Below are 20,318 nucleotides of genomic sequence, written 5' to 3'. Positions count from 1 at the left end.
TCTCTGTTCTTTATCTATGAGGGTAGAATCTTTGAGAAAATATTGAATGTGTGAACTGCTTCTTAATTGTGCTTTGTCTCATGTTTTGTGCTCATGCGATAGTATAATCTCTTCAAGTTGCTTATAATTGTGCGAAATAATTGAGCGAAATGATCATATCGTTCGGAATAATCACATTCTGCGAAATAATCACATTCTGCAAAATTCTGACACATTCTGAATAATCCTACGAAATTCTGACACATTCTGCGAAATTCTGAATAATCCTGCGAAATTCTGACACATTCTGCAAAATTCTGAATAATCCTGCAAAATTCTGAATAATTCCGCGAAATTCTGAATAATCCTGCGAAATTCTGACACATTCAGCAAAATTCTGAATAATCTTGCGAAATTCTGAAAAATTCTGCGAAATTCTGCGATATTATTGCGAAGTTCTGCAATATTATTCCGTACAGTTTTGTAAAGTACTTGTGCGAATATAATGCTTATGTGATGATCATGTGTATGCGATGTTTATGCTATGAAATGCTTATGCAATGCTTTTATGATGCGAGTATGATGTTTGTATGATGAGAATGCTTATCTATTGCAATGTATAGCTAATGTTTGTGTTACTTAGCTCATTTTGCACGCTAAAATTGATGTAGCTTTAAATTGCCTCCATTCTCCATTTCTCTGGCTTTTTCTTTAGTGTATGCATTCCTCTTCGTGTAGTTATTGTTCCTCACAAGTTCTTACTTGTGTTTCATCTTTCCTTTTTCCTGCACTATTAGTATCTCATAACAGTATGATCATAATATCAAGTCTGCGGCATTTTCACTTCCTCAGTTTCATTTCCATGTACATATTCGCAAGCTTGTTTGCTTACATATAATCATTCTCGCAAGCTTACTTGCTTACTCATTTTCTTATGTGGTCTTATTTTGCCTTCCTAGTTAAAGGTCTTATGTTGCCACCTCTTGTCATTGCGACAAAATCGCAGGACGTCTTTGCACTTTCATGCAAAAACCCATTGATCTAGCCTTAACTTTTTCTTTTGTACTATTGCCTCTTCAGGATTGTTGCGACAATATGACAGGCCTAAATATTCTTGCGAAAATAAAGCCCCATGACATTGCCGTCTTGCGACGAAATCGCAGGACGTCTTCACACTTTCATGTAATGACCCATTGATCTCGTGTTATCCTTTTCTCTAGTATTATTGCCTCTTCAGCATTGTTGCACAAATATGACAAGCCTTAATACCCTTGTGAGTAAAAAGCCTCATGATATTTGCGTCCTAAGACACTTATCAGCTCCCTAATGGAGGGTGCCGCCCTTATCTCCCCCCTGGTTGCCCCTTCAAGGAGGCGTACTTCTACCATACAAGATTAGCTCCTCCCATCCGGTCTTAACAACAACCAGTTGTTTTCGCAGCCTATTATGCCTTTTACCTATAGGGCTTATGGTTACGAGACTGCACCCTAAGTGGGGTTTTCTTCGGGCCGAGTGCAGTATAAGCCAAGACTTGTCAAGAATGGCAAGGACGCTTCAAACGCCCCTGGCACTCTTGACTCAACCGTGTACCTCGGCGCCTTGATCAGATTCTGCACTCCTTGGGAGAGTCCTTATTACCTTAGTCGCCCAACCTAAGTCATATGCTTAGGCTGAGAATCCAAGATGCCTCTCCCGGATGGGCTTTATTGACCCCAAATCTCCATGACTCAGGTTCCAGGGGCGGTGTAACCTTTTCCCTGAGTCATGCTACAGGTAACCCCTTCTATGACATACTTTAGGTCTTACATTTGCCTCTTGCGAAATTTTATTCGCGAACTAGGGTGTACGCCATAAAGGTTCGCCCCATTCTAATCTTAGATTTTTATGGATTTTAGATTTTCTCTTGCGAAATTTTCACGTTTCTTTGTTGTTTTATTCTTTCATTCATTCTTTCATTCTCATAATATCATATCATTTGAAGCAAAATAAATATTCAAGAGAAGTTCTAATACATTATAATTCTGAAATCTTTGTAATTGTGAAATCTTTGTAATTCTGCGATTGTTTCGCATTTTGTAAATCAAATCAAAAATCTTTTTATTCTCAGTAAAAGAAATATTCTAGAGAAACAAATAAATTAAATTTTCTCAGTTTTCTGTAATTTTGAAATCTCGCAATCTTTGTAATTTTGAAGTCTTTGTAATCTTGAAATCTTAGTAATCTTTATAATCTTTGAAATCTTGAAATCTTTGTAATCGTGCGATTGAATCGCTTTTTTGTAAATCATATCAAAAATATTTTTATTCGTTCTTAGTATAAAGTAAAATGTTCAAGGAAGTGGTACTTATCTTTCATGTGAGTCGTTGTTGTTGTCAAATAAGTGAATAAATTCCTTGAAATGTATAAATTTCGCGCAGCAAAAAGAAGTGTGAGAAGTGAGACTTGAACCCTTGATCTGCTTCTTAGATTTTCTCGCACCATACCAACTGTGCTAAGCCTCTTTTCCGAAATAATCAAAGTTCTTGCGAAGTAATCAAATTCCAACTGTGTAAGAGGCAATTCTGTATAAATTTCGTATAATAAAAATAAACATGCGAGAAGCAAGAATTGATCCCGCGACCTGCTGCTTGCATTCATGCCTCCTGACCAACTGTGCTAACTCTCTTGCGAAATAATCAAAGACTGTGCGAAGTAATCAAATATCAACTCTGCGAATGAATATTTGCGAAGCAAAAATTATTTGGTCGCAGGGAGAATCGAACCCATGTCCTCTAGTTTGCATACTCCTTCTCTGACCATCTGCGCTAATTGTTGCTTGCGAAAGAAACACACAATGTTGTACTTTATTCCATTTCTTCGCCTTTAGGATTTCAAAAATGTGCGAAAAATTAAGCTTGATGAGGGATTCGAAGCCGAGTCTTACAACTCACTCTAGCGAAGCTTGACCAACTGTGCTACCTTTTGTTTGCGAACTAATGAAACAATATTGCGAAATTATTCATTTTTTCGCTATCTGTAAAAAGAAGAAAACTATGCTCGCCGGGAAGTTCGAACTTGCGACCACGAACGTACATATTGTTCTCTTGACCAACTGTTCAAGAATCTCTTTGTGAAATAAACGCACAATGTTTTTCTCTTATTCTTTTATTCTCCCATGCAAATGAGAAGAAAATGAAAAATATGCGTCTCTGCGAAATTCGAACCCGTGACCTATCGCTTACTCGCTCCAGCTCAAACCATCTATGCAAATTTCTATTTGTGATAGAAATTGCAGCATCTGCCTCTTATCTTTTCTTCGTCCTTCCTTAACTTCTTTCACATTTGCCTTCTTCTCCTGAACATGAAAATCTTCCACTGAAACTTCCATTTTCTCCTCAAATTTCACCACAACAACTAATTTTCACTCTTTTCATGTCTTTGAATTGTTGATGATGTTTACTCCCTGAAAGTGTGATTTCTTCCATAAAATTTCCATTTTTGAACCTAAATTTTGTAGATCTAGAAAAATATGAACATTAGCTAATCTTCATGAAAATTTCTTGAATCAACAAGTTACAGGAAGGATAAATCTTTTACTCGATCCCTGTTTCTAGCTCCATTATGTAGTTGCAGGAAATCCTACAACACACCCCTTGTACTATCATGACTATGATTTCTAGATCTAAACTTATTTGATATGAAAATAAAGATAAAGATAATGAAAATAGAAAACAAGACACAAGATTTACGTGGTTCGATCAATTTGATCTACATCCACGGGGTTAGGTTTTACTATGATTATTTGTAATTACATCTTGATTACATGGAGACTCCATTAATGAGTATTTGGAGCTCTAGGTTCTTGAAGGAGGAAGAAGAAGGAGATAATAATAATACAACCAATTCTACTTTCTCTCTCTACAGAATGTATCCTCTCCTAAAGTGTGTCTCTCTTTATGATTATCTATCCCCTTTCTCTTTCTTGCCTTTCTCTTTATATAGGATTCTACCTAGTGGGTGACAGCTCATATGCAGCTAAGATTTCCCCTAATTTTGGATATGGCTTGCGATGATATCGCAAGCTTACAAATGTTAATTTCGCAGATCTTCTAATCTTCGCAAAGTTATTACATTTTTCTTATGTTTAAGCTAATATCACCTATTGTATCGTTTCTCAAAGTGCTCTGCGACATTTTTGTAATGCGTTGTTAAGAATTTCGCGAGCGTATCGTTGTCGCGAAAATATGATCCTACATGAAGTGAGACAGGAAATGACCGCGATAAAGAGAACTATTGTGAGTAAATTTGCAAATTGTGGTTGTGCTATAAGTTAAAATCTCAGATAAATCTTGTTAATTTGTTATGCACATAAGTTAAAAGGAAAACTTGACTAGTGATGAATCCAGATAATAATGGTTGAAAACGATTTCCATACATCGTGTTTTTTTTTTTTGGTCGGTGGCTTCATGTTAATTTGACTTTGTTTTGATATAACATGGCAGGGTCGTCCTTCAGAAATGGATGTAACGACCTTGGACGAAATTCCTCAAGAATTTACGACGTTCTGGAGACAAATGGAATCTTCTAAACTTGAGGCTGGTATTGAATCTAAAGATGATAACCAGATAGATAACCAGAACATTTTTAATGATGGAAGTTGCCGATCTGATTCTTGTGGCTTTGGTCAACACGATAAGTAACTAACTACTCTTTTCCTAACATTTGTGTTCTATTTCCAATTTATCTAGGGATGTTGGTTGTTGCAAGTAATAGATAATGATATAATCTGATGCCAACTCCATTTATGCATATAGTTGCACCTCATGCGACATTGGTGGAGGCCATAAGGAAGAATCAAGCAGAGCTGGTTCATATGACTCTCTATCTGGCGGCTCTGAAAAATTGTAAGTATTTCGTGCACGTCTTCTTTGGTACAAATAAAAATTTATGTTCAAAATTAGGATTGTTAGTATGGGTGTATGTTTCTCTTGCTGTTTAGATTAGGGTTATTAATCTGGGTGTATCTTTCTTTTTCTTTTTAAGATTTTTTTTTGTTCTATAGTATGGTTTGTTGATATGGGTGTATTTTTCTCCGACCTGTTTCTCCTTGATTGAAATTCCATTTCATTGTCTCCGTCCCTCCGGATATGTAGGCCGATATGTTTCAGAACATCACAAAACAGAAAAGAGAACATGATGAGGCACAGTCATCATATCAGGCCAATGAGAATGTACTTGAGGGTGTTAGGAAAAAGAAGCTTGGGAAACCATTGAAGTCACCGTTTAATACTCCTGGATTGAATACTCCTGGAATGACTACTTCTACAATTCCTAAGGAGAGAATGAGTGTTGTCGCTGATGAGACGGCTCCCAAAAAGGTAAGGTTTTTGCGAGATGTAATCACCGATGTGAATAACATTGGGGCCGAGAATGAAGTTGGTAAGAAGAGGAAGCGTGGTAAGAAAAAGAATAATTCCGTGAATGTCAAGAATAAGGGCGAGAAGAATTCTAGGATTTTAATTGATGATGGTTGCGCTGTTAGGGAGAATTTTTTTTTGAAATTTCAAAGTTAGCCGGCTGATAACGAAGCAGGACATAAATGGTGTGAATGATTTCATATACCAAGGGTGAGTGTCCATGATATATCAGTTATTTTCTTCAGTGTACTTGTTTATTTAGAAAGTAACTCTTAATTATCGTGTTGTTATTGTGTGGCATAGCGATGTCGGTGCTAAAGGCGACTGGTTAAGCTGTCAAGATTTTAAAACATTACTCGACAAGGATGGGATTTTAGGGACGGATGTATGTTAAGTTGAATTAAACTACAACATTGATAACATAATTTTACTTTGTGGGGGTTCAACTTATTTCTTTTGGGTTTTCATACAGTATATCAACATCATGCTGCGCCTCATGCGCGAATCAAATCTTGGGACCCGTGGCGGATAGACCACTATAGACACTCATTTTGAAGTATGTTATGTAAGATACTGAGATTCTTTTTAATTGTTAGAGTAATTTATTGTTTTAACTAACCTTTGATTTTGTTCTGTAGCCTTATGTGAATGGGAAGCCTTCGTCGAACACCGCTAAATTGATATAATATGAAAACGGGATATTGCCACTTGGTGGGGATAAACCGTGGGAAAGAGTCTCTATGTTGTATGGTGTGGTGCATATCGTCCAAAAAAAAACACTGGATGGCGGTACGTATCGACTTAAAACATCAAAACATTTATATAGATGATTCCATGAGACCGCTATGTGATTCTAAATCAGACGGAGTTTATCCTGAAATCACGCGTATAGCAGAGTATTTGGAGAACTACATTGATACGGAATGGTATCCCGAGTTTGTTGAGGCTTGCCCTCAACAACCCGACATGTAACTACTCTTTTCCTAACACCCGACTTCTATTCCATCCCAATTTATTTTGAGATGTTGGTTGTTTGTAAGCTAAGTAAATAATGATATACATTTCTGATGCCAACTCGGTTTCTGCATATATTAGAACCTCATGCGGGGTATATGCCTTGAAGTTCGTCGAGCATCTAATCAGGGGGATAAATTTGGAAGATATTGATAAAAGTCAAATTTTGTGATATCGTCGGGAGATGGTTGTTCAAATCTACAAGAAACAGTTCCTTGAGGTAATATCCCAAGTGGTGAATTGACGGGTGTAAATATATATTCAAGTGTGGCCTCTATCATCCGAAGTAACCCCTTTATCTGTTTGTTTGTGCAGCTCTGACCTGAATGAGGGTACATGGCATTTTGGATATGCAAGTATTATGTCGATGAACTCAACTCTGGCTTTGCTCATGGTTGGTTTGCCATGTCTTTTTTTTTTTCAAATGCAACCACACCTTTTGTAGAAGAAGAAAATACTTGTCGAAATTCTATTGATCGTGTTCTGGTCATTTAAAGATCCAAAAATTATGTTAAACAAAAATTCAAGATTGCTTGATTAGCAGGCTAGATTCTCAGTTGTACAACCTAGCTTGATTGTCATGTCTTCACCTAATTTGATATGATTCCTCAAATTCTTTCATAGTTGTACATCCTAGCTTCGCAGGATTCGAAGTATACACCAATAAAGTTGCTAACAGTGAAGGAACGATACTAATACCCTACAATATGTTACCGCGATACAAAAAATCAAACAAATTAAAGACCAAACTCCACTTAATTGGTATCATCGAATGCCATGGATCACTTCCATATATCCATTCCAACGGACCTAAATTTGTCCAACAGTCTGCTCGGATGTTCCTGCCTATCCACTTTAGACTTCAACGCAATAATTTCTGATTTCAGAGCAATAAGCTGGTAAGATTTTTTTTGTGGATATTTCCTGCACAGGTTTTAGGGACCATAATAAGCTGTAGATATTTACTGCACAACATATTATTCTTGTTTCGGATAATAGCTGCACACTAGAAGAACATCGTGGATAATAGCTGTACACAAATGGAACCTATTATTATGTCAGTTTACAAATGACTTATCTTATTGATAAGCCTTGGACAAGCAAGACGACCTTTAGTTTGCTTGTTCTTCTAATATAACGATATAGATAAATTTTCCAGGACGCTGAATTTTAAAACATAGTTAACACTGATAAAGTTCATTGCCTTATAAGGCTTAACAACTTACATAACCAGAAGATTTTTACTTTGCAAGGGTACTTGAAGTTTAAAGCGCATGACAATGTTTTGGTTCAAAATAAAAACGTAATTCTAAACAAGAGAGTCGGAAATCATCCAGAAAGTTCTGATCTATGCTTTAGCTGGGGCTGGCGCTGTTGCAGTTGGATGATTGAACACCGCGCCAACATTGGATACCTGCAATCCAACTTCTCCAGCTAACACTACGGCTGCAAGCCTGCAATCCAACCCTCTCATCAGCTCTGTTCGAATGAAAACCACTAAATGGGTTATAGGGAGATCTCTAGCCTTCAAAAGTAGGTTATTCCAACTCTCACAGATGTTTGTTTCCATGAGAGTATAACAGGCTCTCTTGGCTTTCACCCTAGCCCAATGCCTTGGATGAAGTTCCTGCACATAGGAAAAAACTTCCTTATCCTTTTTGACTTGTAACATAGCCCTCCGATAACCATATATAGTGTACGCTTGCGCATCTCTCATAAATGCCTTAGCAGCGGCGAAGTTGTGGTACCTCCTGATGATATTCCCTGCACTGTGAGAAAATGACAACTGAATATGCCCTCAATATTATATGTAAACTACATCGGCAAAGATAACTAGGAGCTTTCCCGCGCTACATAGCTCAAGGGTTAAACTTTAAAGGAGATGAGTTTCTAACAAATGTAACACGACTATAAAGTGTTGTTGTTAGATACCTTTAATATGGTATGCGCAGTACACATGGCATGCTTCAGGAAACACTTCCGCAATCGCTGATTCGAAGCCTGCCGATCTGTATGAACACACAACTAGATCCTTTCTCACCGAATACTCGTGACCAAGCGCATTGAATAACTTTTGCATGAACCATAAAAAAGAATCACCGTTCTCAGAATCAACGATGGCAAACGCAATAGGGTACATTTTTCCATTGGCATCATACCCAATTGCCGAAAGTAGAGTTCCTCTGCGTTCCCCACTTAGATGCATACCATACACAGCAAATGCGGGTCTACACCAAGACTTGAATCCTTGTAATGATACGCCCAGCGCAAAAAAATAATACAAAAAACCACAATTTGTATCGGGTTCAATTGTTGTTTGCGTTTCTGGGTTGTGTTCTACAAGCATGTTACTGTGACTGACCAGGTGCTGGTATGACTGTTCAGGAGAACCTCTAACCACTTCAATTCCCCGTTTACAACCAGTGAGACCCTGCTTGTCAGTGATGGTGATACCTAGTCCTGTCTTCATGTCTTCACACAATCATTGCTTATCACCCTAGAATGAACAAACAAGAGTCACCATGTCAGTTTGTTGCCAAGACCAGAGAGTTTTGTATACAAAAAGAAATTGATAAGTGTGATGTATCCTAGAGTATTCTAGGGATGTGGTGCTAGTCAAATACGGTTGTAATGAGTGACTGACAAAGGAAAACTCTAGACAAAACTAGAGAGTCCATTGTAGCCTATAAATATGCATTTCTATCATCAGTTGTAACCTGAGCAAGAAAATTAATAACAATGATTTTATAGTTTAAGAGAGTCTTGCTTCACCAACACTACTAGAGAGACGGGAGCTCTGTATGAGCAACACTAAACCAGCTCATACATATCCAGAAATTGTTCTATCAAAAATGAGTGTTCATCGAACACCAAAAATTCAACATAGTAACATCAAAATATTAAAAATTCAACACAGTTACACAGTATGAGAAGTACCCTAGTATGTACAAACATGCTAGTTTGTTATTGATATGTACAACCATATCAGATGTTTGCTTTAATTCCTCTTTAAAATCCGAACAACCAAAATCAAACAGTGGCATAATTTCGTAACCAAAATTCGAATCTAACACTAAGAAATTGCCTATTAAACCCATGAAATCAAAATCAAAATTCATATCCAGTTTAACATTATCATCAAAGAAGAAATTGAACCCAAAAAGAAAACATCAAAGATGCATAAACATATAAAACATCAAAACCCTAGCCTAATTTTCAATCTATATCCAGACGTGGAAGTCAAAATGGGGAAAAAGATTAGAAATCCAATTTCTAGGGTTTACATCAAGATTTTAGGAAGACGGATTTTTTATACCTGAGATTACAGATCAGTGGAACTGACAAGAGGACAATATGAACATGACCAGAAAAGGAAATAACAAGAACCAGGAACAAGAAGAAGAAGAAGAAGATGGGTGTGGTGTGTGTTCCGTGGAAAAAGAAAAATGGAAGAAATAGAAGTGAAGAGTAAGACGAGAAATAAAAGATTTGAGTAACAACATCTAGACATCGAGGCCGATTAATGATAACTATTTCACTAATGACTGTATAATTTTTTGATAATCACCTTTAGCAAACGTATAATGAGATCCAAATTATCCAGTGTCGGGACTCCACAAAAGTTGATGTCGGGACTCTGATAGCATCCCTTATGCCTATCCTCTCGACATCTATACGGTGTCTGGATGTGCTATCCCAACACCCACGTAAGCCACAGTTAAATAATAACCGGTAACTGTAAAAAGAAAAAATTAATAAAAAATCGGACGTTGGGTACGACCAGGGAAAAACAGGTCATAAAATAAAAAGGTAAGGACAGAAACGTCCAAATACCAAAATACATTTAGTTTTGGTCACGTTCGCCAACACCACCTAGTTTTCACCCTATTAATCACACAGTTTCAGCCAAACACCCGGGACTAAACAGGGTGTTGAGTTAGAGGTGGAGCAAGTTTTGGAAATTGGGGGCGTGGATCATCCAGCTGCGTATCCATTGCCTAAGACTAAACTTACTCTTGAGTTTTTGAGAGATTATCTTCATCTGAGGCCAAGGACTAATATTATATCTGCCGTTGCTCGAATCAGAAACGAATTGTCATATGCAACCCATAAATTCTTTCATAAGCATGGATTCTTTCACCTTCAGACACCTATTATCACAACTATTGACTGTGAGGGTGCTGGTGAAATGTTTCAAGTCACAACTTTGTTTAATCATGAGACGGAAAAATTGGGCAAGGAGCTGAAAGAGATGCGTCTGCCACAAAAAGAAGATGGGAAGCTTGATTATTCAAGCGACTTTTTTGCACGTCAAGCGTTTTTAACAGTGTCGGGGCAGCTCCAGGTTGAGACACTTGCCTGTGCCCTTGGTAACGTTTACACTTTTGGACCAACTTTTCGAGCTGAACACTCTCACACATCACGGCATCTAGCAGAGTTTTGGATGGTGGAACCGGAGTTAGCATTTGCTGATTTGGAGGATGATATGAATTGTGCAGAGGCATATGTTAAGTTTCTATCCCAGTGGTTACTTGACAACTGCCTTGATGATATGCAATTCATGGTTAAGAATTTTGACAAAACTGCGATTGATCGTTTGAAACTTGTTTCGTCAACCCCGTTTGAGAGAATTACATACACAGATGCTGTAGCGCTTCTTGACAAAGTTACAGAAAACAAGTTTGAGAAAGCAGTGGAATGGGGAATTGATTTAGCTTCTGAGCATGAAAGATACTTGACAGAGGTAACATTTAAGAAACCTGTTATTGTATACAACTATCCAAAAGGAATCAAACCATTTTACATGAGACTTAATGACGACGACAAGACTATTGCGGCCATGGATGTTTTAGTACCCAAGGTTGGAGAGCTAATAGGTGGAAGCCAAAGGGATGAACGTTGTGGAAATTGACGTTTGGTCCCAAAGTTACTGGGGTTAGGACGCTTTAGTCCATCCATCTGAAGTCCAGTACAGTTTATTCCAAAAAAACTCCGTCCAAAACAGATTAGTCCAAACATGGACGAGTTAGTCCAAAACCGCGGACGAGACCCGATTTTGCGAGTTTCCCATATACCATAATTACCCTTGAACGGTACCTGTTATATAAAGCCTGATTTTGGAATCGAAATTTTTGGATCTGAAACTTGAATTCAAAACAGGATGCAGCTCTGAGATAATTTGGGAGGTGATTTAACAGTTTCAGAGAGGATTTGATCGTTTCTTCATCATATCTCAACTCAGGTTACGTTCGAGTGTGTTCTAGAGTCGAAAATTCTTAATCTCAGATTTGAAGAAACCACAGAGTGAGAGATAGATCGTTCTAGGTTTTAATTCGGAGGTGACTTAACAGATTCTAGGAGCTTAGATTGTATTTGATTGCTAATGGAGCAGAGTTCAGCCACAGGTTAGTTTTCTTTTGGTTGTAATTTAATCTAATTTTCAGTTTTTCTGATTTTATGAGTTGATGATATCAATTCGTATGATCGCGAGTTGATGTTTTGTTATATACTAGCTTTTGATTCTCGTGATGATGATGATTTACTGTTAATACTAGATAAATTTGATTTTTGTTTACTGTTGTTTGATGTTGATTTTTTAGTTTTATGATGCATGATATGAAATCGAACTGATACTAGATCCTAGTCTTCTATTTTATTCAATTATGTGTTCCAGTAAGATTCTGGAGCTTAATTGATGGAGTATTTTTATCTAGGTTTACTGTTACTTGATGTTTTTGGCTTTGATTAAATGTTTACTTTCATGTACACTGTTTACTTTTTAGGTTGTATGAAATTGAAGCTTCAAATGATTTTAATCATTTCTTTTGTAATATGTAGGGATACCAAAGAATCCTGACAAGTTTATTAATGTTGTTTTGAATCATGGTGAGCATTCTGCGGTTTTTCGTGTTAATACTAAAATAACCGTAGAAGAATTGAAGCATTTAGCATGCAAGCAGTGGAGGTCTTTGTCCCCTGGGAGTATATGTTTCAGCTATATGGACAATGCTCAAGTAGTTTTTGTGACAGGTGATATACAACTACAAAGCTTAATTGGTTTCATGATTCTTATTGATAATGAAGATTTGTATTTGCGTGTGGGTATGATTCCGAATCATACTTCTCGTTCTAATCCTGGTTGTAGCAGAAGTTCTGGTTCTAAGTCTGGTTGCAGCAGTAGTTCTGGTTCTTTTTCTAAGTCTGATTGTGAAACTGAAAGTCCTTAGATGGTAAGGGTGTTAGATCATGATGCAGACAAGGGGAAGCCTCTTATTATCGTTGAATGAAATTATGTATTTGACGAAATCGGTAGAGAATTCATGGGTGGTGTTAAAGTTGTTAGGATTGCTCTCGATAAGCACAAGATGGCTACTGGCCGCAAGATTTTTATTCTTAAAAATGACACAACTCGTTTTACTTTAAAATGCGAAGAAGATGGTTGTGCTTGGAGGATTCACTTTGGGCCTGTGAATGGCGATACTTCTCTGTTCGTGCTGAAAGATTCTAACGCTCACAGGTTAGTGGTTTTCATACTAGTCCACATTACTTATGTTTAGGCCTTTTGTTTTTATGTCCATAGTGGTGGACATAGTTGTGCATCTCATATATGTAGATTTGTTTTAGGTGTACATTGGGGTGCACTGTACTTTTTGTACTCTTAAAATAATTTTCTTGCTTGGTTTGTGTGTATGTTCATAGTTTTGGTTTTGAGATCTTTATTAGGTGTAAATTGTGGTGCACATTACTTATTCCAGTTTTTTTTTTTTTTTTTTTGTAGTTTTGGTGTTGGTTTGAGGTTGAAGAATCCTGCGGTGACAACCAAGTTAGTCAAGCATTTGATCGCTAATAATATACAGGGTGATCCTAACTTAAAACCCAGACAGATCATTTCAATTTTCAAAAAAACTTATGGGTCCAATATTAAGTATCACCATGCCCGTAAAGGGAAAGAAGCTGCATTTGAAGAACAGTATGGCGATGATGAGAAGTCGTATAATGATTTTACTTGGTATGTCAAAGAAATTGAAGAAACTAATCCCGATAGCTGTATGAGGTTTGAAGTTGAGGATGGAACCAATAGATTTCAGAGGATATTCGTTTGTTACGGTGCTTGCAAGCATAGCTATAGGTATCTCAGGCCCATGATTTACTTGGACGCTACTTTCCTTACTGGTAGATACAGGGGTACTCTGATGGCTGCAACATGTATCAACGGAAACAATGAGTTTTACCCATTTTCTTTTGTTATTGTTTCTTCTGAAAACAAAGATATTCTGGAGAATCTTCAAAAACTTTTCGATGGTCGTCCGATTGTTTTCCTTAGTGATCGTGGAGAAGGACTTTTGCAGGGCATTCCAAAATATTTTCATAATTCACATTACAGCTATTGCTTTTACCACATCAAATGCAATCTCCCCATTGGATCAGGTGATGCGAATTCGAAGTCCGTTCTTGATTTTTTTTACAAAGCTGCGTACTCTTACATACCAACGAACTTTGAAGAAGCTTTGCGGGGCATGAATGCAATTGGATGTGGGAATGTTGCTAACTATATCAGGACTATTCCAAAGGAGAAATAGGCAAATGCCTTTTTCCCTGTATGCAGATATGGTGCTCACTCTTCAACTCTTGCTGAGTCCTTCAACAACTGGGTTCTTCCTTTCAAAATGTTGTCTGCTTTTGTTCTTCTCGATGCGATACGGTGAGTTTTATGTTTAGTTTTTTATTTATGTAAGTCTGTCTACATTGTTTGCATACATGGATTTGCTTTGATCTGTGTGTACATTGATGTACACATGGATTTCCTTAATGTGTACATTGTTGTACACATGTTTTATCTGTATTCCTTTTTGGATCATGTTTTTGATTTTATGTTTTGTGTTTTTATTATGTTAGTTTGAAGGTTATGGAGAAGATGTCTGAGAGAAGGATACTAGGTCTAGAAACTTTCAACACTAGGCTCACTCCTGAATATGAGGCTTTACTAAAGGAAAACATTGACATTGGTCGTACTTGGACTGTTGTTCAGTCTATGGAAAGATTGTATGAAGTCAGGTCTCCCCGGACTCATTTTGTAGATCTATTGCAGAAAACTTGTACATGTCACAAGTGGCGAGTTAATGGTTTTCCTTGTGCCCATGCTTGTGCTGCCATTCAAGCTACGAGAGAAGACATCTATTCATTTGTTGAGCCATACTTCACAACCGAATGGTACAACAGGACATACCAGCAGATCATCTTGCCAATCCCCAATTATGACAAGCCGAAGTCTTATGATCCTAGTGATAGGGTTATTGTTCCTATTCATGTTCCTCCACCGGGTAGACGAAGAACACATCACATCAGGAATGCATATGAGAATCAAAAGAGGGCTATGATGTGCACAAAGTGCTTCACTCTTAGTCACCATAACAGAACTACCTGCCCCATGATTTGATGATTTTTACTATGTTTCATTTGTTCAAAAGATTCTATGATTTTTGGTAATGTCTTTTCAATTTTCTTTTGGCGTGGATAATCAGTGCCAGGACATGTGTACCATTATGTACACCTTCCTGTAAACTTCAGTTTTTCTTACCTGTCTTTTTACAGGTGTACCTCTATGTACACCTTGGTGTACAATGGATGCTTCTAGTATATTTTTGCTTAGTAGTATTATATGTTTTCAGATATGTACAATTAGTAATTACTTTTGCTATTTAGAACCATTATGTACACCTTCTAAACATTTTATGCTCTGTCAGTAACTGTGTACCATTATGTACACCTTCTAAACATTTTCAATTTGTATACTTTTGATCAAGTATAAAAATCTGTCAGTACATGTGTACCATTATGTACACCTTCTAAACATTTTCTGCTCTGTCAATAACTGTGCACAATCAAGTACACCTTAATGTTTCAGAACCTGGTGAATGAGATAAGTCAAAAACTTGTAACATTAATATTGAAACTAATAAAAATATATTAATTCAAGGTCTTCATAGTAGTGATAAGTCATAAACAAATTGATAAAAACTGAAATTTGAAAAGAGATAAGTCATAAACAAAGTGACAAGTCATGAACAAAGTAATAAAAACTGAAATTTGAAGAGTTGTCTGAAAGATAGAAAACCTTTAGAAAAGACTCTTCTTCTTCCTCAACGGATTCTTTTACATACTCAGGCGCCATTGCTTGTGCTCTTCATCCGTTGCTACATCCCACACCTTTTCAAACACTCCAACTTTTTTCAGCATCTTTGCCACCAATTTCGCTCTCATATCCTGACAAATTTTTTTGGCCCTCTGCTGATCTCTTTCCATACTCTTTCTCTTCTTCATACCTCGTTTCATAAAGTAACAAGTGTACAGGAGGCAATCTGGATTGATTCCTTGTGTAGGCATTGCATGATGTTTATTTCTTGCGGTTCTATAGGTGCATCACCATTTAGCGCTCTCTTCTTGTTGAGTTCCAACTGCACCACATTTGACAGTTGCTGTGCATCTTTTTTATAGTCCTCATTTGAGTGCAGCGAGTTGTACCACTTCCACTCTTCAGCTATGAAATCAAACTTCAAAAGCGACCAGTGAAGTCCTACTGCCAATTGTACTGTAGAGTGATTGAGGGGGATTAGAAGAACTTCCAGATTGTCAGGCATGTCCCGTATGAAATCTATCACAAGCCTTTGTACCTCGTTGATGTTGTTGTTCTTCACATAGTACTGAAATCAATAATTTGTTGGAAAATAAAATTAATTAGGTATACCTAAATCAGACCTATATAAAATCTAACAATCAAGCATTCATGCAAACACTTAACATAGCATTCGGCAATCATATGGCATACTGGTGTATATCTATGTCCACTCCTAAAGAAATCTACAAAGGCATACTGGTGTATATCTATGTCAATCAGGTGTACTAGTATGTACACATCATTAAATTATCTATATATGACATTTTTTATTTGTTTTTTGAGAAACTTACACACGCAGTAGGACTCATAATTTCACATCTCATGTACTTCTGAACATCAGGATGACGGATGCCGTCTCTGACCATTGCATTGCAACGTCGATGGATGTAGAACTGCAGTACCGCTTGATCCAGATACTTGTTCAACATCAGTTCAGCAAGTACTTTTCCCACAATCATAACATCTTCCCTGACTCTCGGATCTTCGAGCCTTGTTAGTTCCCAAGCTACAGAGCTGCGGAATCATAAAGGAAATGTTAACATGGTGTACATAGTGGTGCACATAACTTTTTTTCAATAAGATTCAATCATTCATATAGTGCGAGGTATTGTTTTGTGAACTTACGTCAGGCTTGCATAGTCAAAGAATTTGTGTACACTATTTTTGTCCTGTCATGGGTCCATGGCATGGTAAAGTGATGATTGACGGATATCTGGCAGTGGGAAATAAGGATGATACTCATTGTCCTTTCTCCTTTTAGGTGCAGGATACAGTTGTTGTTCTTCCTCTTTTTGTACCCCCTTACCTTTTTGATCCACTTTCGTCCTAACTTGTCTGTTTTTACCCTCGACAGTGAAATCAGCAGGAAGTTTTTTCTTTGTATTTCTCTTTGGTGGTGTCTTGGAGACCCTGCCAACAGCTATTATCTTCAACATCTCTGCTTCCTTCATCTTTCCAACTCCTGTCTTTGCTGGTGGTGTCTTCTGCTCTTCTACTTCTTGACTGATAAAAAATGCATCTCCATGTTGTTGGTTGCACTGCTTCAGGAACGATCCTTTCTCGTACATCATCATTGGATAATGATCTTTGCGACTCTTCTTCTTGAGGATCTTCTTGGCTCAACAACTGAAAGCTTGGACATTCGTGGATCACGGTTGCCATCTTTTCCTTCACGTCAGACGCTGCCATTCTGTAACAACCTTTTTCAAGCTTTATGAAAACACTTTCAGACAAGTTGTCTAGGAGGTCCTCAATTGATGCATAAGGATCATTCTGCTGATCTTCTCCCTGTGTGAGTAAAATCATATCTTCTTCAACCGACAACATGCCTTTAGGGTCCAACTGAGATATGGCTTCAGCTGCGATTATAGTAGCCTCATCAATTCAGTTGTTTCAGTGGCATCCTGGTATGCAGTTGTCTCTGGTAGAGAAGTTCTGAAAAAATGCATTTTTTGTTAGGTTTACACCTTGGTACACATATACAGAAAATGAAAAGAAATGAGATCATTTTATACCTAGGCTTCTTAGCAGTTTCAGACTCAACACCTTGCCTTGTTCCATCTTTGCCATCCTTCTCTTCATTTTTCTTTGACAGAGGAGTGCTAAAAGATTCAAGTTTATAGAAAGGGTATGAGTTATAGCATACTGGTGTACAACTATCTACACACATAAAAATAAATGTCTGCCACATTTAATAAGAGTGATTTTATACCTTCGCTTTTCAGATTTTCCACCCTCGTCATCACCACCTTTGCTACCCTCTTTGTCAGTGTCATCACCGCGCATATCACCACCTTTGCCACCTTGCAGATCATCATCATGAATATCACCACCTTTGCCACCACCCTCCTCCTCATCCTGCTGATCATCACCACCTTTGCCACCACCATCCTCCTCATCATGCTCCTCATCACCACCTTTGCCACCACCATCCTCCTCATCCTCATCACCCTCCTTCTCCTGATCCTTATCATTGTCATCCACATCATCAGCTTTTCCACTTCTATTACCTTCCTGACCTTCCTCCTCATCATCATCATCACTATCATCATCATCATCACTGTCATCCACATCACCAGCTTTGCCACTTGTCTCACCTTTCTCACCTTGCTCCTCCTCCTGCTCATCATCATCACGCTCATCCTCACTTTGTAATTCTTTGTTTAATGAAATGATTTCTTGCAAGGTTTCAACAAAAAAATCAACAACATCCTTATCATTTTGCACATTCCTCAGATCAGCTTCATAAATTTTCTTGGCTTTTTCTTCAATGAAGCTAACAAGCTTTTGATGTTTAACCTGCAAGTCTGAAAGCTCTTCCAATGCTTTATCTCTTTGTTGTTGTGCTTCGTACAGCTTTTCCTTCAGTGCATCTGTGCTATGTTGTTGCATGTTTTTCCTGTACTCTTCCATAACTTGTTGATGCTCATCACTCCAAGGTTTTACCCATCCAGGTTGCATCTGAAAACATCACAAAGTATCAACATGGATAACAAGTGTACATCTTTTTACATCTATGTTACAGGTGTATATTGTTGTACACATGACAAAATTTTGTCAGCATTTTGTAAACCTTATCAAGGTGTATATCTAATGTACACATCTAGGAAGAAATCACTATCGTAAGAAAGTTATCGAGTTACCTTTTTCATAGCTTCATTAATGTCTTTCTCTATTGTATTGCTGATGTCATTTATCACCCACCTTAGAAACCTAGGAAAACCTTTTTCATTGCTTGGCATCATGCTGTTGTTGTGTTCAGCAAACCAATACTGCATTGACAAACAGGTAAAAGAGTTAGAAATGTTAGGACCCAACAAATACAGTGAACAAAAGCATGTAAATTGGTACAACTTAAAACTTGTGTAAAACAATGTACACATGTAAACTCACCAACAGGTAAACCATACAACCATTAACTTTAAGTGGTTCTTCAACATTTTTTCTTATGCTATCCATTAAATATTTATGTATATGCACTGGCCAATTGGTTTTTTTCATTCTTTCGAACGATTCAAAGTAGGGAGCAAATTTTCTCTTGGTAATCCCGCTTCCATTTGCTGTGGTAAAAAAAAACAGTGATGCACAGATACATCGCAAACAACACTACCAAGTCCTCAGCATTCCTCTCAATCTCGATATCCAACTTTGGTTTTAACTTCGTTATACGCAAGATTCCATTCTCGACATCTCGTTTCCCCAACTTAGATTTTTCCTTCAGTTTCAATCGGTTTATTAGTGAACCGAATCTCTGCTCAGCTCTAATTTTGGTACATTCTCCTTCAAAAGGTTCTGATCCCACCATTTGTAATTCAAAAATGAAGAACAAATCTTCTGGCATACTCTCTACTTCCACAAACTTTTTCTCCTCGGCAGTATTGAAAACAAAGATATTTTTTCCTGAATGATCATGGCGGAACTGGTTCACAATCTTCAAGATTGATTCTGGACTCTTGAACCACAGATCTCTCTTCTTCTCCTGTTTCTTTTCTGAGTTTTCCTCCTCCTTCTTTTCAGCTTTCTTGTTAACAAAGACATATACTACAGGCCAAAAAGGGTTCTCCTTTTGTTTCTCTAACTGAAATTTTGTGAACCATACTTTGTCACGTCTCTTTTTGCACTTCTCCATCCTTTTCATAGTTCTTGTTCACAAACTCGTTGATTGCATTAAAACCTGATCTGTAAGGTTTGTTTGTATCTACGAAAATAGACAAATGGGAATAAGAAAAGAGAAGCATAACACATGATACTGATACAAAAATGCTGGTGTACAGACCAGTACACTGGTACAGAGAGTGAGTAAAAAAAACAGACATAACATACAAAAATGATGGTGTACAAACCAGTACACTGGTACAGATAGTGAGTACAAACCAGTACACTGATATAAATAGTGAGTACACTAGGAAAGATATGAGTAAAAAACACATAACATGCCATGAATCACATTTAACATGCTATTAACCATAACATCACTATCACTTAGATTTGGGTACTGTTTAACATGCCATTAACCATAACATCACATTTAACATGCCATGAAGCACTGCAACAGCATGGAGGTGTACCAGTATTTACACACAAACAACAATTCTTACAAAAATCGCTAAAAAACAGACAGAACATGAAATGAAGCACTGCAACAGCATGATGGTGTACCAGTATTTACACACAAACAACAATTCTTACAAAAATTGGTCTAAAACACACAGAACATGAAATGAAGCACTGCAACAGCATGGTGGTGTACTAGT

General features: G+C 37.4%; 1 pseudogene; it reads left to right on the top strand.

Annotated features, from left to right (window-relative positions):
- Positions 1-20,318, top strand: part of LOC113294536 — a 32,611-nt pseudogene that overhangs the window by 10,884 nt on the left and 1,409 nt on the right.

Source organism: Papaver somniferum, chromosome 7, assembly GCF_003573695.1.
Source record: "Papaver somniferum cultivar HN1 chromosome 7, ASM357369v1, whole genome shotgun sequence".
Lineage (NCBI taxonomy): Eukaryota > Viridiplantae > Streptophyta > Magnoliopsida > Ranunculales > Papaveraceae > Papaver > Papaver somniferum.
The sequence above is the reverse complement of the archived record's forward strand: the minus strand, read 5'-3'. Positions and strand labels throughout refer to the sequence as shown.